The sequence below is a fragment of the Cydia splendana genome, unplaced genomic scaffold (assembly GCF_910591565.1).
Source record: "Cydia splendana unplaced genomic scaffold, ilCydSple1.2 scaffold_48_ctg1, whole genome shotgun sequence".
Classification (NCBI taxonomy): Eukaryota; Metazoa; Arthropoda; class Insecta; order Lepidoptera; family Tortricidae; genus Cydia; species Cydia splendana.
Window position 1 is genome coordinate 1,474,824 of NW_026946891.1, and position 22,900 is coordinate 1,497,723.

Genomic DNA, 22,900 nt, shown 5'->3' on the forward strand with positions numbered 1-22,900 from the left:
AGTTGGTTTTCGCGAACTAGTGCTTTTCACTTTTCCAATTTTTTTAAATTTATACTTGTTCCAATTCATGACTACCAGATGACTACTTATTGATGAGTGTTAATATTAGTGTCCTTTAAAGGTCGTAATCAACATAAAAACCTACTGTTAATGTCAGAATACGAAAAATATACATACCGTAAACCGGGGTTACTTTGATTTGCGGGTCGACTTTGATAACAACTTCCCTCCGATACTAAAGTGCTTGTTTTAACGAGTTGAAAAATACCTTTGCAGTTATTTTTTCTTTATTGGCAACACTGATAGTTGCTTCACCGTGTAGTAATCGGATGCGAGTGTAACATTATTATTTCGTCTAGAAAAAAAATATTAAAGGCGGGTACGCTTTTCTTCCTGGTTTTATTGGTTAAAAAACTTTGACTGTATTTGTACCAAATGTATTAAACATGTAATTTTATAGTGTCTTAGGTTAATCAGTGTTTATTCGTGAGTTTATACAAAAATACCGGAATTCGACAACCTACACATGCGCACGTAGCCGGGGAATCCATGGGTCGGGGTGTCATTGATCACTTATACGTGGTGAAATTGATCAAAAGATTAAAGTAACACCATGATATATTTTGGCAGCTTACGATTTTTTAATGTATTTTTTTCAATAGTTATATAATGAATAGGTATCGTTTGAGTCAGTGGAAGAGGTAGAGGTTGTAAAATTATAAGTTTGTATGTAGGAGTTGATCTCCGGAACTGCTCATTTGATTTCAAACATTCTTTTACCCATTTTTATTGTATGGAATTAACTTTCTGGGTGGAATTTGGCTATATTTTATCCTGCGGCTTTGCTTTAGGTTTTTAATTATACGAGCGTTGTAACACTTCCCCCCCTCTCTCCTCAACTAACCCTAATTTACCCCTACTTAGCTAAACCTAGACCTGCCTAAAATACTAAAAATTCTAATAAGAAAATCTAAAATCCTAAATACCCTTTAAAATACCGCAACCCGTAATTACCTTTACTAGTTATTATAAAATAATGTAAATAACCTAAATAAATTCTAATTAAATAAGTTAATATCTTGAATTGGATCAGTAAATTGGCCAAATGATCGTTTAGTGTTTATGTAGGACCCTTCGTCGTAACCGTTAATAGTAACCGAAATCCTTTTCGCATAATAGGAAAGAGTTATGAATAATACACCTAAAAATCCTAATAATGTCAGATAATTATTAAACCATGAATTATGTCAGAGTATTAAGAAATATCATTGCAGGTTATAGTAATGTTTGACTTAATCAAATTAAGTCTATAATAAGATGTAATCAATAAGTCAATAGTAAGTATGTCAAAATCAAATAAGTGTGTAGAATGTCATAGTCAAATTGTCTGTAAGGTATGTTAATGTAAGTAAAGTCTGTCAAATGTAAAAAAAAAGATTATTGCAAATTTATAACAAATTGTAAGAATATCTTATTCAAATTGTAATCATTAAGTCAATTTGATGAATAAATAATAAATTATATATTTTTTTTAATTATCTCCCACCGAGCCCTACCGTGACCAGTTACCATGAAAGTAGAAAGTCCTTTTTGTTTGTACTTTATATTTTCCTTTTATATATTTGCTTGCTAACCTAGCTAGCTAAAGGAAAATAATTATATTAACGTCATGGAAAAATATTTTATATTTTTACTATTATAGTACGTACAAACTTACTTATCTACAGTCACGCCCGGATGGAGTCAGGTCTCTAGGCTAAATTATACCTATTTTATTTTATTTTATAAGTAATAGGTATTTCTGAGCACTATGTAATATGTACTTTACCTGCTCAATCTTCATTTCAATCATTAATGGCAGGAATAATATATTCAAAGGGACAATTTAACCCGACAAATTACTGGTAGTAGAGCAGCAGTATTTGATCCACTCTAATTCTCCAGAACTCTGCAATTTTGTAATACATTTTAGTAATCAATGAAGTAATATTAACCAAACTATAATTGTAGTCATTTTGAATCACACTTTCGGACCAAAATAAACTACGATCGTGCATCTGCCTTGATCTGAGCCCGGATAAATCACTCATTGAAATAAGGTTTTATGATAATATATGACCTTATATTTTTAAAGGTCAAGTGTGAAAATCACAGATAATCTGCAGAAAACAGAATGTAATCGTCATACAAACTGCCAAGGGACAGGCAAAACAAATATTTATTTGTAAGCAAATTGATTCTACAATACTACATTATATTGTGGTTATTTACTTTAATTTTTCCCACAATATGTTTCTACCAGTAGCGTTGCAAGGGACCAAATATATATAGTCTTGTCATAAGTAAGTCAAGTTTGTCAATAAGTCATAAATAAATATATGTAAAAACTCCTAACAAACCCTAACCCCAAACTACATCCTAGCTAACGCTAAACTGAAGTTAATCCATAAACCCATAATAATGAACAACAAATGCAATAAAATAGCCATAAATGTATCGAAAAGGAACCTAGCTACCTACTGTAAATATCTAATGGCTTTGGTATATTAAAACTATAAATCTAGATGAATCCTACAAAACCCTAGACCAAACAAATAAAAATCCTAACCTAACAGCTAAGCTATCCAACTACTCTACCGAAATATTTGCAAACTAGCATCCCGGGATGCACATTTAATTTACTCGCGTAATTACTCGATGTGCAATGAGTAATTTCTATGCTATAGCAAACTAAGACGAGTGAGGAAACTCGATTTAGTCTAGATCCTATTCCTCGTGTGCTAGCCATACTTCCACACAGTGGATTGGGACAGCAGAAGTAAGGCCGGAAAGGGGTAATATAAAAGTGAATATATAAGTATATATAGATATAGATACGGGATAATTGGACTAGAATCTGGCTTTTTTAAGAAGTCTAGATGACAACCCAAATCTTCCAGATCCTAGGGGGTGACCCTGTCTTAATAAATGCAGGAACTGCCAGGTCCCCACCTGGGTTTTATCAAAAACACCGCAAGTTAGTAATTTGGACTATAGTTGACACCGTGAGGTTACCCGTCCAACTTACTAACCCCCCAACACTATGTTGGATCGGAACTAGTTCTCTCTACCCCATAAGAAAGATACGAAATAACTCACGAAACTAAATTTAAATTAATATATAGAGTATTCCAACCAAGTTCATTTCAGTGCTAAATATCACTAAAATAAACCAGGCCAAAACACTACACATATTAAACACAATTAAAACACAAACTAATTCATTTTCACTGGAAACAACTCAAGATTTTACAATCTTTAAGACTCTATTGACTTATAACTTAGACTTCACTTAGTATATTATAACACACTAGCGCTTGTCTAAGCACAAATCAATAAATAATTAAAATTCACTAAAAATTACAAAACCACTATGAACAATACTAACTTTACAATATTAATAAGTCTATTGATTTATAATTGAAACTTTACTAGTACAATATTAAATACTAGCACTTGTCTGAACCACAAATCAATAAACAACACAAAAAGAATTAAACCCACTAAAATTAACACAATTTAAATGTACTTCTCTAAAATTATTCAAGTAAAACCCCACAACAAATTACACTATATTATGCTTTAATCCAAACTCTACCAGCATCATGAGAAACTAGCAAAGTCCAGGTCAGGACACAATATAGGTAACCTAGATAGACCTAGCTAGAGAACCGACGTCCGATGGTTTGCGTAAGGCAACCAAGAGTGATCTCGTAAGGGACTCTATTGATCCCTACCTTAGATCACGTCATCCCTGCTATTTCCCACTTCCTTGTACGTCATTGGTTTCCCAATAACCAATACTGAATTTCATAATTTCGTACAATCCTTTCACTAATTACACCTTATTTCCTAATTAAAATAAGGTCCAATTTGACCTACTTTTGGGTGTGGTCTAACTATTTCTTTACGCCTATGGGATTGACACTACAGTTTTTATTCTAACCACCGTTTGTTTTTCTATATGAGCACATATTGTAGAACTCCGCCCCTTTGTTAATTCTTTATAATATGGTTCAATTTTGCATAGAATATTTTAACCAAAACAAACATTATTCATTCAATTTTACGATGACGTGCGAAATACAAGTCGACACACTTGAAACATAAGAAACCAAACTGATTTTAACAGAATTTTTATACTATAAAGCTTTATGACATTGAAATAAAGTTCAAATCATTTTATGAATAAGTATCTTAATATATTGGTTTACTATTAATCACCTGGCTCTCTAAAACTATATCTAGAATTTCAGACGAAATGGCCCACTTGAGATATGAGAAGAAATATAAATACTTAAATTACCGTGGGACACAATATTGGAAATTTAACCGACTTAAAAATAGAACAATACTATGTTCACATATAATGTTAACATGGAAGGAGCCTCTGACATGTTACAGCGTGAGGCCACCAGCCCACCAGGGTATTAATACTACAATAAATAAATATGCATTTTTTTATACAAACAATGCCAGAGATTACAAAAAAAACATCGGGTAACGAGACTACAAAAAATACCAAGAAGAATAACTCAATGATACACTCGCAAATATAGTGGCGGGCAACAAAATCTATTCGGGCCGCATCGAAAGCATACAATATTTTATATAAAACTTTATACAATAAATATAAATAATATCAAAAACCTAATTTACTGAAACGGGAAAGCTTGCAATTCAAAAATCTGTTGCTAAGTGCGATGATAAGTTAAATCCCTACGTTATTTATAGTAAATAATCTAATAAGCGCTTAAAGTTATTAATTTTTATCATTTGGCATGTTATCAAAATAACCCCATACCTTAAAAATATATATAACTTAAAAAGTACTTAACAAATTTTTTATTTTTTATTTTTTATGGGCTTATTAGCGGGTTCACTTTAGATTGTCGGCATAAAAATTAGTGGTTTCAAAGTAACCCCATTCTCAATATAACTTTGATCACGTTGTTTTTATTTATTTCTGAAAAAATGATGTCCTAATTTTTTTTTATTCGGCAGACTGAAAGAGAAATAAAAAAACCGGCCAAGTGCGAGTCGGACTCGCACACGAAGGGTTCCGTACCATTATCTATAAAAACGGTCACCCATCCAAGTACTGACCCCGCCCGACCACAGATTAATAAATAGTTACTACGTAACAGATACTTCATTCCTAAACAAAAGCAAAAATACCTACGCTATAATAGCCTACAAAACCTTAATAATAATACCTGCTGCTCAGGACAAGAAGAAATGTACCATAAGTACGCGCACAAAGAGTCGAGACTGTGTTGCCCGCCGTGCGAGTCACGTGCCAACGCGTCATCGTAAGAAATAAGAATGCGCTAGGGTTGTAGCTACTTACTCTACCTATGATGATTATTGTAATAAAATAAAACGAATGTTGCGAATCAAATATGTTTTAGTTTTAATATAATGATTTATAATATTTCCCTTTTCGGAATTCTCTGTTATTAAATTTTATAGTTGAAAATATCCTAAATCGCGTAAATAATTTTAATAAATACTCAGGAGCAAAGCAACGGAAAATCAACGGTTTTTAAAAGTTGTAATACGGTGCTACCAGGCCGATTAATTATTACGTCGTCAAAATTATTTAAAAATACTTTTTCTAACCCTTCAATATAATTATTAAACGTTTCAGGTGGGACCTTTAGCACGCCATAAAAAGATGAATCTTTATTATAGGCTTTTTCCTTTGTTTTTTTGACTTTTACACCCATCTACTGCACAATAATTACATGGTTTTGATGGTTTCGACATTTCGAAGTATAAGTGCGGGAAACGCGCGGTGCAATGCGGTGCGAGCGTTCAGGCGGGCGTTCGGCGGCCCTCTGTCGGTTGTATCGTCGACGATACGCCGAGCGGTAGGCATATACCGCGTGGCCTTGAGCGTGTGACGGAGGCCTGGCCCGACGTTGCTTAACTTCGGTCAAAAATCACGTTTGTTGTATGGGAGCCCCACTTAAATCTTTATTTTATTCTGTTTTTAGTATTTGTTGTTATAGCGGCAACAGAAATACATCATCTGTGAAAATTTCAACTGTCTAGCTATCACGGTTCGTGAGATACAGCCTGGTGACAGACGGACGGACGGACGGACGGACGGACAGCGGAGTCTTAGTAATAGGGTCCCGTTTTACCCTTTGGGTACGGAACCCTAAAAACCGATTATTATATTTTTATTTCATATTTTTACGCATATTAGGATCGTCAAAAAATGGTGCCAAACTCTAAAATTGATCAAAGTAACCCCGGTTTACGGTATTTTATTACTTACTTCTTCATCATTATAACACGTTTATTTTTTAATATTGAATATTGAAAAACCGTTCTTAATAAGTTGTCTGAATGGAACGGAATAGCTGCCGAAACGCCTGTCAAAGAAGAGGCGTTTTTTCTTACTGCAAGCATGTTTTAAGTTTCCAAAGGCAACATTCGATATTGTTTTTATAAATATACGATACTTACACAAATAATCGTAAATAACTTAGAGAATATAACCAAACGGAGTGGTCATTAACGGGCGTTCCCCTCTGTCGAAAATAGGCGGCCAATGGTCAACGACATGTCAACCACATGTATGGACTGACGTTTATCTGACATGGCTATGTTTACGTTACGTATACATTTGACGTGCCCCTCCCCCACAAAAAACGGCAGACTATTTTGTACCGAAAATTATAGACATGGCGTCTCCGTTGGTTATATCCTCTAAGGTAAATAACGATACTTAGGTAATAATAGTACAATGTTTTATATTTACAATTGTTTACCTATGTCTTATAGAACATGCATTTGAAAAAAAAAACTTTCATTGAAGTGGGTTCAGTAATGACAACAAAATCCATTCTAGTCGTTTAAAAGCTAAAAAAAACCTCTTCGTAATGTCAAAAAATTTCACTGCGTAAGATCGAACTTACTTCCTTACTTGTTGTTTTTCTTATTTTCTCGCAACTGTATTAAAAAAACGTCGTTCGATACACGTGCGGAAATGTCATTCTTAATGACTGTATTATAGACTTAATGGATGAAGTAATGACATACTTTCCGCACTAGCATCGAAATGTACTATTACTTTGTTGGTCATAACTCTGTTGGAATAGAAGCTAGATAGATTTACGAAATCTGTATCATCTGTTAGCAAATTTTATAACAGTAATACCATAGTGTACTTAGAACTATTTAAATACGTTTGTTTTGTGCATCAATCCAGCCTGTTTCTACTCTCCTAATACCGAGGTAACTAGAAACAGGTAGATAGGTACATCTATAATTATGAATTTAAACAATAAATAGCAAACTAGTGTCAGTAAAATAGTTTCAGCGGTAACCGCAGCTCGATTTAGAAATGGTTTGTTCCTGGTTCGTCGTATTCCTGTTTCGTCGGATTCCTGATTGGTCGAAATGAAACTATGCAATTACCGTGACTTCACCTTTGTTTTTAATATCAATTGAAAACATATTTACAAACGAAAAATTCAAACAAAACTTAACAGCAAACTTATATAATACACAAACGCTAATCAAATCAATATACAGTACGGTTACCATCAGTTTTTCACTGACATAAACGCCGTCGAGAACGTAATTAACTTTCTATATATCCCGTTTGCACTGATATGCGAGTGCGAGCGAGATGTATAGAAAGTAAATTACGTTCTCGACGGCGTTTATGTCAGTGACAAACTGATGGTAGCCGTACAGAGCCTATTCAATCAATCTAAAATTGTAATTTTTTTTTTCAACTAAGTCGTTGACGATTGCTCTGTTCTTGCTGATACTTTTGCATGTCTATTGCTTTGCGTATTTTTTTAACATTTGAAGAATGTAGTTGCATTTTTCGAATGGTTAATATCTTGATACTGAGCTTCGGTCCTCAGTAACTGGATGAATAATAAAGGGGATGGCTTCTTGCAGATTCTGTGGTTTAATCGGTTATGCCATCCCTCAATGGCATTATTAGTCCGGTATTCGTCTTCGCTTACTGAAATCATTGAACCGGTAATTTGCCTCATCCAGAAATTTTAAAAATACTTGTGAAACTGAGTCATTGCCGGATCGTCAGGTAGCGTTTCGGAAATTTCTAAATATGCCGCAGGTATTTCTTCCTTAGGCAGTAAAGCCAGCCTAGTACATAATTTTGTGTAAATTCTGCCTTTTTCAGTATCAACCAAGCGTAACTTTTTCGACTTTTCCCATAAGGCTTTCTGGTAATGAAAGTAACAACCAGGAACTACGAAATTCGTATGTTCAGCTGTTAGACCGTTGATAGTAGCAATTTCGAAGTCGCATTTATATTTTTTAATTTCTTGGCCGAATTAATTTTTCAATAGTGAAAACATCCGTCTATACGTATTTTCTTCTTTATTAGGCAAAAGGGCGTAACCAACAGGAACAAAACAAGTGCTATCTGACGTTTCACTTAAGTTTACTTGTATCGTGTTAATCGTGTACAGTTGTAAAAACGGAGGCGGTGCCACCTTAAACGTGCCGTCACCGAAATATTCAGTATGTACCGATAAAATTTGCAAAGCAGATGGTGTACTAAATATTAAAATTTCATCGAAGTCTCCATCGTTACATATAAGAAAACTGTCAGACAATTTTTCAGGAATTACCATGGATGTAAGTAAAAAGAGGTACATATGGTACCAGGCGCACGATCGTGAGCCATCAAATATAGGTTCCGGAACCTATCTTGAGTCAGTCGTAGTCGTACGGGTGACGCCAACGTGTCAACATTGTCATAAGCATCTATTAAATATTGCGAAACAATGCCGTGTTGCGCCTTTTGCCGTGCCGTGTTTTAACAGCTCGAAACATAAAAACAAAGCTCACGGAATCACTTTCCATTCGTAAGTACTGTTATAACATTTGAAAACAATTAATACAGTAAAATTATACATTTAGCGATTGAGTCAAATCCGGTAGTTCTGATTTTTTGCAGACTTATTTATGATGTTGGTCCAATGAATAATCCAAGTTGGTGACCTCGAGCGCCGAACGCAACTTTGTCAAAAAACGAAAAACCTGCGAAAATTTCGGTTTTTGTTTAGTTTTGGGCGATTCTAACCCTAAAGGACTAGTTTTTCATAGTACCTTCTTTAGACGTCTTTAAGGACGACTAAATTTGCTACAATACGAGATTAGAACTGTCTCTGTAGATTAAATTGTTTCCGTGATAAAGGCTTTCAAAATTTAGATTTTTTTGAAATTGAGAGTAGGAAGAAATATAGCAAAGATTGGACCTGGGAATCCAACCTTTCCCCTCCCTTTTGGGGGGTATGCACGGTACGATCTCGTAGCTCCTGGGTCAAATCAGCTTTGTTTAACCTTAGGAACAATCGTGCCAAGCGGCATCGCCTGAGTCAAAAGTGCATACTCACTGCACTCACTTAACTTACGAGCTCAATTTCAAAAGAATCTAAATTTTGAAAGCCTTTATCTCGGAAACTATTCAATCTACAGAGACAGTTCTAATCTCGTATTGTAGAAAATTTAGTCTTCTTTAAAAACGTCTGAGAAAGATACTATCAAAAACTAGTCCTTTAGGGTTAGAATCGCCCAAAACTAAATAAAAACCGAAATTTTCGCAGGTTTTTCGATTTTTGACAAAGTTGCGTTCGGCGCTCAAGCAGGCCTCCGTCACACGCTCAAGGCCACGCGGTATATGCCTACCGCTCGGCGTATCGTCGACGATACAACCGACAGAGGGCCGCCGAACGCCCGCCTGAACGCTCGCACCGCATTGCACCGCGCGTTTCCCGCACTTATACTTCGAAATGTCGAAACCATCAAAACCATGTAATTATTGTGCAGTAGATGGGTGTAAAAGTCAAAAAAACAAAGGAAAAAGCCTATAATAAAGATTCATCTTTTTATGGCGTGCTAAAGGTCCCACCTGAAACGTTTAATAATTATATTGAAGGGTTAGAAAAAGTATTTTTAAATAATTTTGACGACATAATAATTAATCGGCCTGGTAGCACCGTATTACAACTTTTAAAAACCGTTGATTTTCCGTTGCTTTGCTCCTGAGTATTTATTAAAATTATTTACGCGATTTAGGATATTTTCAACTATAAAATTTAATAACAGAGAATTCCGAAAAGGGAAATATTATAAATCATTATATTAAAACTAAAACATATTTGATTCGCAACATTCGTTTTATTTTATTACAATAATCATCATAGGTAGAGTAAGTAGCTACAACCCTAGCGCATTCTTACGATGACGCGTTGGCACGTGACTCGCACGGCGGGCAACACAGTCTCGACTCTTTGTGCGCGTACTTATGGTACATTTCTTCTTGTCCTGAGCAGCAGGTATTATTATTAAGGTTTTGTAGGCTATTATAGCGTAGGTATTTTTGCTTTTGTTTAGGAATGAAGTATCTGTTACGTAGTAACTATTTATTAATCTGTGGCTCAAGGTCACAAACTTGGATTATTAATTGGGCCAACATCATAAATAAGCCTGGAAAAAATCAGAACTACCGGATTTGACGCAGAAGAGCCACGTTACAAAATTCTACAATTTCACTGGATTATATATTATTTGTGAATAATTTTTAATATTATCTTTGTTGTTAAAGAGTGAGTGAGTGAGAGGGATAGCTAAATAATGCATTACCCATGTGAGAAACACGTTTATCCGAGCGTCACTGTCGAGTAGGCATGTGTGCTTCATGCATTGTAAAGTCAGCAAAAAAAAAAAAATATGCAACTTTTTAAATCATGTGCTCCTAGTACTTGAAACTATAGAATCTTAGAGCATTTAGTAACGGAGATGTCATTGCTGTCATTTTCTTTACGAAACAGTCTGCCGATATTTGCGGGGGAGGAGATGTCAAATGTATTGCTATTTCTACATGATTTGTACGTAACGTAAAGTAACGTAACGTAAGTTTGCACAATTGTGAAAATTTTTCGGCAAAGGGGTAAGGCCTTAATGGCCACTCCAGTTATTAAATGCTCTAAGTACTTATAGAATGTTACCGGTTTTTATTAAGTACAAGTCGGGTGTGTTTTTTATGTTTGTTACCTAAGAACTCACTAATTTAGCAAGCGATTTATTCATTTTTTAAATTAAAAGTTTACGTTTAGGTACCTACTTACAACTTGATCACATTTTTTAGAAGTTCAGTTCTGATGATGGAATTCAAGAGGAATTGAGGGAACACTTAAAATCTTATAGGTACCTATACATATAGTAATTTTTGTAGTTTTTGTCTACAAATTTAGCATTTTCATTCAAAAAGTGGTAATTAGTGTAGTGGAACTGCTGATGATAAACAGAACGGAATTCCTTAACTACGTATTTACGGTTTGACTATTTATTTAATTTGTCCTATTTGTTGAGCATCAAGGTTCTGAGCAGTTGATGAAAATCTGAACGAATACTTTAAATTGAAAATTCTAATCTATGGACACACTTGTGGTCCCAAATCGAAAAAAGTGGTCCATTGTTGATTTCGCTTTAAAAAAGTCGCTTTGATAGAGAATTTGATTTAAAAAAATACCACGTTTTGCAATTTTTCTAATAAAAATGGTTATGAACGGTAAAAAATTAAAATAATAATGTTTGGAGAAAATAACTTCCACTTATTTTTTCTCAAAAACGAAACCAAACACCATTTTCAAATTTTAATATGTTTAAGCATGTTAATATTGTTATACAGATATATTTTCATTTTTGTAAACATATAAATAAATAAACGAAGTGCCTATTTATTTCGATTTCATATTTATTTATTTCCTGACGCTACCTAAAGACCAACATTGAAGCCGCTTAGGTATTCCCATGACTTACAACCTGGCCAATGTAAGTGAATCCGTGTATCTGTTGTAACTATAAATAAACAGGGTTCACACTTTTACATTAGTTCGCTTGAATCGTACGCTCGGTAAACGATTGGAATATAAATACTAGGAGTACTTAGTACTGGTTACTCGCTCTTGCCAAGCGTGTCTTTTTGGACGAACCATTTTAATGGAGACCTCGAGATCCCTACTGCCTATGCGTAAACAGATATCATAATTATCTTTATACTGGTTTTCTTGAGGCGATCGTTAGTTTAACATGGCGAATACTCGACCAGGGTTTCGGAAGTATAAAACGAGGGTCAATTTCATGCTTTAAAATATAATACTCAATGATTCGATATTAATCTCAGTGCAACTCGCTCGCTCATATATTTGCGTGAGAGAGAGGAACTATGTTTAGGTAATATCAAATCGAGATATTAATAAAAAATCTAAATCTAAATGACATAACTTCAAGACGACATTGTAAGAACTATGTAAGTCTAGCCTACACATATGCATAATCTTATAAGTTTATCTCTGTCGCACCTCGTGCAATGCGCAAAATATAGGGGTTTCGCTTGCACAGCTGTCTTAACTGTATTCGGTTAGGTATCTCTATTACTCGTTGTGCACATATACATTATAACAGTGTGTAGTTTTTGCAAGTGTATGGGTGCTGGATCACATTTTAGTTTTGGCAACTATGAACGTCACGCGTCTATATTAATTAATAAGGTCATTGGGAATTACCACATCACTTAAATGATTAAATGTGCACTTTTCTACACCGAGACCTTTGTTTCGTGCATTATATGTATAGAGCCGTTTTTTTGGTCTTCCAGTCCGGTATAAGCGAAAAATCAAGATCTCCACCATACTTTTCAGCAAAATCTTGGACACAATTTTCAAAAATAGCTGGTATTGGTTTCATGCTTTCACATACTTTGCGTTTCAATATGTTTAGATGGCCCTCGACCTCTCTCTTCATGAATTCTCTCATCTTTGTTCAAAGAAGTTGCGCAGATCGTTCTGTTAGAGCACCTCCAGTTAGTTGAACCACCTTTGTTTTGTTTATCGAAATTATACTTGTAACCGCCCCGCAACAAGACTCTTCTGCTTCCCCTTTTACTGTCTATAAAAACTAGTTTTTCAGTTCCGTCAGTATCCATTTTTATGAAATTAGATCAAAACACATTCGCACACTTCTCGCAATTAGTATTATTGACAATCAAATGACATTATAAACAAAATAATTAATAGCTGATAAAATGTTCACATACAAAGTGGCCAGTATTAGATTATATTAATACCTAAGTTTAAAATAATACCTCCTTCTACATTCTACGTGGTGAAATAGTAATTTATTTAATTTAACGTATTACTCTTACATACGGTGATGTTTAGACCTTTTTACACAACTTTACTGCCCTAAAATGAAGTGTATTATTTTTAACCGACTTAAAAAAGAAGGAGGTTATCATTCCGGTTGTATGTTCTTTTTAACCGCCTTCAAAAAAAAAGGAGGTTCTCAGTATGTTTGTATGTATGTATGTATATTTGTCCGCGATTATCTCGCGTTTTGGCTGAACCGATTTTGATGCGGTTTTCAGAAAAGTGTTTGTTACATTCTGGGGAAGGTTTTAATAACCACCCCTATACGTGTCCAATCCCTATCCCGTCGTAAAGCAAATTTCTGCCAAAAAGTAATTAATACCTAATAATAAGAAAAGTAATACTCGTAATCATCCGGGTAATTACTTAGTTTTTGAAGGCGGTACCAAACCAACAAAAACGTTCTTTGCTGCCAATCAGAAAAAAAAGTATGTAGTATCTACAAGAATGAGTAAACTGTTGTTGTCTAAAATATCAGAAAATATCGGTTCACTAAAATTTTGGTTTGGCACCGATTTCAAAAACTAAGTAATTACCCGGATGGTTATTAATTTTCTTATTATTAGGTATTAATTACTTTTTGGCAGAAATTTGCTTTACGGCGGGATAGGGATTGGACCCGTATAGGGGATCCATATAAAAATTATTTTTCACCTCAGCAGCTCCGAACAAGGGCACTTTGCTTCTTAAAAACAGTGAGCAAAATGCGATTTTGCTCACTGAGTCATTTTGTCTCACTCGGTGAGCAAAATCGCGTTTTGCTCACTGAGTGTGTCTCACTCAGTGAGCAAAATCGCATTTTGCTCACTGAGTGAGACAAAATGACATTCAAGTGACCTTTATAGTCAAATGTCATTTCAACATGCGGGGTCTAATACAAGTTCGATATACTTGGGTTCTATTATCTCTGTCCCTCTAGGTATGTTCTCACTGCTTAGGGTGAAAAATTTTGTGTACTACACGAGATCAAAGTTATTTACATCTCGTGCGCTTTTGAATCCCTTACTACGCTCAAGATTCTAAATTAGATTCACTCGCTACGCTCGTGAATCTATTATAGAATCTTTCGCTTGCACGGGACTCAAAATAAGCGCTCGAAGAAATATCAAACTTTGATCTCTTGTTGTACAAATAACTATTGTGCTTTTCAGTGGGTTGGTTTTTTGAAGGCGGTTCCCTTTTTTTTTAAAGATATTATATTAAGTTATTTTGTTTTGGTTTTCTTTTTTTATGTGTGTTACCGCAGAATTCCGTAAAATCGTTTTCGCCTAATCGACTAATTCGCGTTAATTTTGTATTACTGTCTCATTTCCCTAAATTGTATCTGGACGCATTTGGCATTTGACTTCTATATTTATTGACCGCCAATACCCTTACATTATACTGTCTATGATAATAATTATACTTAGTTAGTGTATCAAATGTATCAATTCCTAATCATAAATATGAGATAAGGATTTATTGCAACTGTAATAGCCATTTACATTTCGTATTGTAAATTAACCCTTCATTTCATTAAGCATATTGGGTTGGGCTTTAGGTACAAGTTCTGAGAATATTTTCTGTATTTCAAGATGATGTGCTTTGTTTAATACGCTATTTTATTTGATTCCTGGTTAAAACAATATTGGGCATTACTGACAACCCTAGCATTGCACTAAAAATGCTAGAAAAAGTACGATCACTGGTGATTACATTAAATCTTCATATTTAGTAAATACTGGTTTACTGCACGACATATTTAATTATATGTATATAATTCCGACGAAACAAGAATACGACGAATCAGGAATCCGACGAAACAGGAAAAAACCTTGTCAAAACTTACCGGTAATGTCCTCGTCAAGAATATTATTGTGTGAAACACAAAGCTAGCTTTGGCGAACACCGCCGGCCAGAGGGCAAGAGAGTGGTGAATCTGAAAGGAACATAATATAATAAATTAATAATAGCCTATAGTTCGAATCAGATTTGGTGCCTTTCGACCAAGTTAAACACTAGGTTTCTAATACGAGGAGTGTAATACATAGTAGTTTATGTGACTGTACATGCACAATGAAGGGCACGAGTGTGGGTTCACACGAGTGTTTTAATGCCTAATTATGTACAGTTACATACCCTACTTTATCTACCCACATACCATTAAGCCTCCATGATGCATTCATAGTATTATAATGATGGCGTATACGTCCCTCTGTCAGTCCCTTGTCACGTACTGTATCCCGTTATGGGGAGCCGCTGGTAAAACAACAATGCTCAAACTGGAGCACGCTCAGAGAGTACTGAAGGTTGCAACATCAAAACCTTACAGGTACGCAACAGCCAAACTATATGCCGAATGTAAAGTTCTGTCTGTTAGGCAACTCTACATTCTCCGTGCCATCCTACGCAGACATCGATATCTTCCTGTATCTATGACAGCTCTTAAAAAACGACATTAACAAACTGTCTGTCCAGCAGAACGCCAGCGGACAGTCTTTGCGAGTCGCCAGTTCGTAGCAATGAGCACCAGACTGTATAATAAAATCAACAAACGGCTAGACTTCTATAGATTAAACCGTTACGATTGCAAATCTAAGTTATTAACCTGGCTCCAAACACAAACTTACCAGGAGACTGAAACACTTTTAAGCTGCCTAAAATAATTGTACCTTAGACACCCCTATACACACATGTAACTTCTCAATATAAATTGAATTAAAGTAATTAAAACAAAGTAGATTGAACTTCTCTCTTATTGTTACATATTACAACTGAAATATTGTATTCTTTTTTTTTCTTTCTTATACATATTGTAGATTGTATCGTACAACTATTGTTAAAATAGCCTTTATTTTTGCTACCACTACTATGTAACCTTTAGCGGAGGAATCGCTGACTCCCGAGTCACAGGCTCTGACCTAGCTCGGGAGACAGAGGCTCGACCTTGGTGAAACTGTCACAAACCTAATTATAAGCTTTCTGTATCTAGTATAATATCGACACTCTGTACGATGTTAGGTTTTAAGTGAATAAGTGAATAAAGATTTATTATTATTATTATTCAGGAGCCGCATATTAAGACCGGCATCGCGGCGTTGTTCAGGGCCACTAACAGTAATTATTAGTGAAATAAAACAGAAAACAAATGCGAAAACGAAAAATTGTATTTAGTACAATAATCATTATTTACAGTTTGGATGGTGCAATTAAGTATTATAATTCACTTGCCCAGCTCGGACAGAAGTATGTATGTTCCTTATTTGTATTGTTTCCTTGACTTAGCTGGTAATAAGTCATTTATGACGTTAGTTGCTTTGTCACGGATATATATATCAGGAGGCGTCGCCGAAATATCTATATCATCTTGATCGCTCATTTTATGGTTTAAATTCAACAAATCGAACAATTTAATGCAACAAAACAAATTTTAACCGGTAAAGAAAAGTTTTCTGGTAGCTGTCATAGTTTTTTTTAATTCAGAGACAAACTAGAGTCGGCCCCAACTATCATATCGTTCGATATCTTACTTACGTGCGACATTTGTCAAATTTGTTTGCAAATTAACAATTCATTTCGAACTAAACGTCATCTCGACTGATATTAGAATAGAGGTCAAATCAAATTTCTTTCTTTCTCAAAGATGTTCGAAATTTGAATGCACAAAATAAAATAAAAAAGCCTTTTATTTCTCGCCAATATAACGTACAAACACATAAAATTTAAATAGTAAACACAAAAAGACATGCTTAAAAAGTCGCAATACATTTCCATAACTATGTCCCTATTCTATCATGCAATTTTTGATGAAGTTTAATACATTTAATTAAATTAAATATTTTCATTTCAAAGATAATTTTTAAAATTAAACAAAATTTACAAGGAAATAATAATGTAATAGAGAAATAGAGTCAACAAAATGCAGATAATAATTTAAATGTCAATAGGCCATAAATAAAAAAATAAATAAATAAAAAAAAAATATTAAAAAAAGAGCCTTTTATTTCTTGCAACCGTTACAGTACATTTTTACTTAAATACTAATTTTTTATTAAGATTAACTATTTTTGTTTCATTATTGTGCGACTATAAAAAATATTATTTAATCTGCAAGAACCCCTCCGCAGGTGAAGGCCTCCTCCAAAGATGCCCAGTTTGTTCTATCCTGGGCTATTTGCATCCAGTTAGTACCAGCTATTTTGATTATCTCGTCCGCCCATCTCGTTCGCGGTCTTCCGATACCGCGTTTCCCACATGGGCCTTTCCAGGATGTCACTCTTAGGGTCCATCGGTGGTCTGTCAGTCATGCTACATGCCCTGCCCATTTCCATTTCTGTTTTTGGGCATATTTTAGAGCATCAATAGCTTTTGATATGCTTCTTATTTCAGTGTGCCGTATTTTTTGCTTTTTTTAATATTTAGCATGCTTCTCTCGAGGCCTCGTTGACATGTGACAATTTTTTTCTTTATTTTTGCTGTGTACTTCCAGGTCTGGCAGGCATATGCATGTTAAGCATGGTAAAAGACAGGACGACATTACTTGTGTTTTAATTTTAATTGGCATATTGCTTTTAAAAATCTCCTTTAAACTCCAATATTTGTTCCAAGTATGTTGAATACGCCTCTCTATTTCCGCATGGTTGCTTTCTTTATCGAAGCTGATTTGTTTGCCCAAGTATGTGTATTTATTCGTATATATCAGTTTTTCGTCGTCTACAGATATGGTCTTTGGCGTGCTGTTTGTCATTAGCATTGTTTTAGTGAGGTTCATCTCTAAGCCTACTTCTTTGCTAGCTGTGTTTAGAGAATGGATCATGAATTTTATTTGTTCGCTTGATTCTGATAGAAGCACCAAGTCGTCTGCAAATCGCAGGTGGCTCAGGTAATTTCCGTCAATATTTAGGCCGCAGTTTTTCCAATTTAGCTTTCTTATGATCGACTCTAGAATGGCAATGAAAAGCTTTGGGGATGTCGGATCGCCTTATCTTACCCCTCTTCTAATAGGGAAGATTGGGCCGTGTCTTTCCAATTTTACTCTACCCGTGTTGTTACTGTAAATGCTTTTTATTACCTGTATATACCCGTCCTCCACTCCCTGTTCTTTTAGCGTAGCCCAGATACTTGCATGTGATACGGAATCGAAGGCTTTTTATAGTCTATGTAGGCAACATATAGAGCTCTCTTTCTCTCTTGATATTTTTCTATCAATAATTCCAGAGTGTGAATACGGTCTATAGTCGAGTATTGCTTCCTAAATCCTGCCTGTTCCACCGGTTGCTCTTCTAGTGTGCCATAGTGATATAATAATTAAGTATAAATAGCAATGTCAATAATAGAGTCAGTAAAATGCAGATAATAATTTAAAATCAATAGTAATAGGTATGTCTTTCCCATCACGGAACGATGGTGTTCCGGACCTTTGGGAGGCGTGCGCGAAGCCGTAGCCAACACGTAGAGGCCCTTTTGACACTTTAATGAAATGTAAGGGGTACACCGAGCGGAGGCTGCCCTTGCCCGTGTCATGGGACGCACGCAGAGGCAGCACCCGCCAGGGTGTAAGGACTATTGAGAGTTGATGGAATCTAAAATGAACTAGGTTATTGGGTGAAAGCGATGGACTAAGAACTGAGCTATGGGGTAAAAAACCGGAAGCCTGCCTAATAAAACGGTATAGATAGCAATGTCAAGCGAGAACCCCTCTTAGCTGAGGGTAAAGGTCTCCTCCAGCGATGACCAATGGTCTCTATCTTTGGCTTGTGTCATCCATAGTTTGCCAGCCGTATGTGTGATGTCGTCTTCCCATCTGGCTCTTGGTTTTCCTCGTTTTCGTTTGCCTTGCCTATTATGCATAATATTATCGAAATCGATGTTATTTATTTTGTTGGAAATAGGCCACAAACATAAGCGCCTGCAGTTTTATTACACGCAACACGACGCAGCGCGTGTAGTCAATCTTGACTTTAAGGAAACTCTCTTGCCATACATACGCGGCTAGTAACGTTCATGTAAATCTTCATTTAAGTTTTTAAAATATATTCTTTTTGTTTTTCCCTCAAAGCTCGTATTATTTCATTAGGCTATGGGCCGCCCCATGCCTACATAAAAAAACAATTGAAAGTCAAAGTGTTTTTGAAAGTGAAATAGTTCAAGTAAAATTGAAAGTCATTCTAACCTAAAACGGTCGCCAAGTAGGATTCTTTTTCAGCATAATATCAAGCATAATACATTATAATGACGTCTAATAATGGATTATTGAGCATTGAAAAATTAACTGGAAGAGAAAATTACGCCACTTGGAGTTTTGCCGTAAAAGCATATTTGCAGTTGGAAGATTTATGGCAATGCATTGAACCAGAAACCGGCACGTCAGTCGACGCTAAAAAGGATGTTAAAGCTAAGTCAAAACTTATTTTGCTTATCGATCCCATAATATATGTGCACGTTAGAGAGGCAGAAACATCCAAGCAGGTGTGGGACAACTTAACGTCAGCTTTTGAGGACTCAGCCGGCCTAGCCAAGGTTACAATCGCTATCGCTTCGACAACGAAAAACATTATGTCTCTCTATCACTCTTCCATATTAGTGTGACAGTGACAGTTGCGTTTCGATCGCTACGGAGCGTAAGCGATTGGCATCTTGGCTACGCGGCCTGGCTTGACTCGGAAAGTAGGCTTGCTAAAAGATTTAATAAATACTACGCTAGAAACAAGCGCAAGTATAGAAGATTACATAAATAAAATAATGTCATCCGCACATCGTTTAAGAAATATTAAATTTAAAGTAGACGATGAATGGCTGGGAACGTTAATGCTAGCGGGATTGCCAGACGTATATAAACCCATGATTATGGCTATTGAGAGTTCCGGAGTAAAAATCAGTGCCGATTCCATTAAAACAAAATTGTTACAGGAAGTAAAAACTGTGGATACAACTGCATTTTACTCAAACTCCAGAAGGCAAGAGCATAAAAAGACTGACAACAAAGTGCAAGGGCAAAGTAAATCAAAAGGACCAAGATGTTTTTTTTGCAACAAACACGGGCATTTAAGCAAAAACTGTTGGCATAAGAAAAATAAATTAGATAGTAAAGATAATGCTTTTATTGCAACTTTTTCAGCCACCAGTGCCACCACACATAATGACTCGCTGAACTGGTACGTGGACTCGGGTGCTTCCAGGCACATGACATTACACAGAGAATGGCTCAAGGACGAAAGGGCACCATCTGTAACAAGCATCAGAATCGCTGACAATAACATACTCAAAGTACAGAGTTGCGGTGATGTAACAATCAAAGTACCTGACACACAAGGAAACATAAGTGAAATACAGGTAAGAAATGTCCTTTATGTACCTGATATAGGCACTAATCTAATATCTGTCAGTAAGACGATAAAAAGTGGCTGTAAAATAGAATTTGATGAATTTGGCTGCCAAATAATCAATAAACAAACTGGTTTGAGAGTAGCAGATGCCATAGAAATTAATGATATGTATAAGCTTAATACAATAAAAGAAAAAGTTCATGCCATGCCCGCCGCAGTTGCTGATGATGACATTTTTGTTTGGCACCAAAGAATGGGTCACTTAAACTTCAAAGATATGGAAAAAGTTCCAAATTGTACTACCGGTGTAAAATTGTCTCCGTGTAATGAAAATATAACATGCATAAGTTGTATTCAAGGAAAGCAGACTAGACAGCCATTTCCAGGTGCAGGCTCCCGAGCAACTGAGTTGCTAGAAGTCATCCACTCCGACGTATGTGGACCGATGCAAACTGCATCACTTGGAGGTGCCAGGTTTTTTGTCACTTTCATAGACGATTTTTCACGTAAAGTATGTGTTTTTACCATGAAGAGTAAAGCAGAAGTTTTTGATAAATTTGTTGAATATAAAGCAAGAGTTGAAAATGAACTTAATAAAAAAATTAAAACCCTAAGGACAGATAATGGCAAAGAATACGTAAATAAAAATTTAGACAATTATCTCAAGAAATTTGGCATATTGCACCAAACTACAAATCCATATACACCGGAACAAAATGGATTAAGCGAGAGAATGAATAGAACTCTTATTGAAAGATCTAAATGTATGGTACTAAATGCTCAATTACAGAACAACTTCTGGGGCGAGGCAGTGGTCACGGCAGCGCACATTATAAATCGTTCGCCGACGAGAGCCCTGTCCTACGTCACTCCAGAAGAGGTTTGGACAGGCAAGAAACCGGATTTAAGCTACATGAAGATCTTTGGGTGCAAAGCGATGGTACACATACCTAAAGAACGCCGCCAAAAGCTGGATCCAAAATCCCGTGAGTTGATTTTTGTCGGTTATAGTGACTCCGTAAAGGGCTACCGTTTTATAGATCCTAAAAATAAGCAAACTATAACAAGTAGAGATGTCGTATTTCTCGAGGCCACTGTAAAAAGAAATATAGTTAATAATGAATCTACTCCTGAAAAAGAAAAAGTAATTAGCAATGAAAAGAAAAATAGCAGACATGAAGGAAATGTACATGATGATACATCTGCACCTGAAAAAGAAAAAAGAATTAGTAGTCAAAGAAATAATGCTACACAGGAAATTAGTAACCTAAAAATGTCTCACAAAAAGGAAGAATTAAACTTACCAAAGTCAAAAACGGTTTACTTACCTTTACCTGAAGATAGAGAAGAGGATGATGATGATATTGATGATAATAACAGCATTGGAACCGATGAACTGAATAGTACATTTGTAAACATTGATTCGTCATCGTCACCAGTATCAGTTTATTCAGATCCTAATGATGAGTCATATATTCCTGAAGAGAGCATTGAGATTCCACAATTAGATAGGAATCTTCGGCCACGACGTCGAGAAGAAATATACGAAGCTGATCCTCCGACAGTTGATGCATCGTTTATGTGCATGAACGGTGAATCTGCAATGAGCATTTTAGATAAGGATCCACAAAGTCTTTCTGAAGCTCTGCAGAGTAATAAGGCAGAAGATTGGATACATGCTATGAAAGAAGAGCATAAATCACTGCTTGATAATAATACTTGGTCATTAGTTGATTTGCCTAAAAATAAAAAAGTAATTCCCTGCAAGTGGGTTTATAAAACCAAAACAGATGAGAAGGGCAATGTATCAAGACTGAAGGCACGACTTGTTGTAAAAGGCTATCAACAGAAAAAGGGCATAGATTATCATGAAATTTATGCACCAGTTGTACGCTACACTTCTATAAGATATGTAATTGGTTTGGCTGTAAAGTATAATTTAAAAATACATCAAATGGATGCAGTTACTGCATTTTTGCAAGGCGATATTGAGGAAAATATTTACATGTCCCAGCCACCCTACTTTGAAGAAGGCGACAAAGTCTGCTTACTTAACAAATCCATTTATGGCCTGAAACAGGCCAGCAGACAATGGAACAAAAAGCTCAATGCAGCTTTATTAGAAATAGGAATGTCACGATCCAGAGTAGATCCTTGCATATATTACCGTATAGTCAATGAAAAAGATATATTATTTCTGACAGTTTATGTGGATGATTTACTGTGTTTTTTCAATAACGAAGAATCTGTTAAGATGATAAAAAAGAAACTGAGTACAAAGTTTCATATGAAGGATTTGGGTGAAGCTAAATGTTGTATTGGTTTTAGAATTACTCATGATCAATC

The 22,900-nt window shown here is 35.4% G+C and overlaps 3 long non-coding RNA genes across 3 annotated transcripts in view; 2 read left to right on the forward strand and 1 right to left on the reverse strand.

Annotated features, from left to right (window-relative positions):
- LOC134805683 (uncharacterized) overlaps positions 1-22,900 on the forward strand; it is a 515,707-nt gene that overhangs the window by 473,940 nt on the left and 18,867 nt on the right. The gene's annotated exons all lie outside the window — the stretch shown is intronic.
- On the forward strand, positions 6,401-6,813 carry LOC134805685 (uncharacterized). Its single transcript, XR_010146363.1, has 2 exons — positions 6,401-6,526; positions 6,765-6,813. It is a non-coding gene; the product is annotated as an uncharacterized LOC134805685 (long non-coding RNA).
- LOC134805664 (uncharacterized) lies at positions 20,312-21,644 on the reverse strand. The gene is made up of 2 exons (XR_010146354.1): positions 21,505-21,644; positions 20,312-20,454 (listed from the first exon to the last, which is right to left on the reverse strand). It is a non-coding gene; the product is annotated as an uncharacterized LOC134805664 (long non-coding RNA).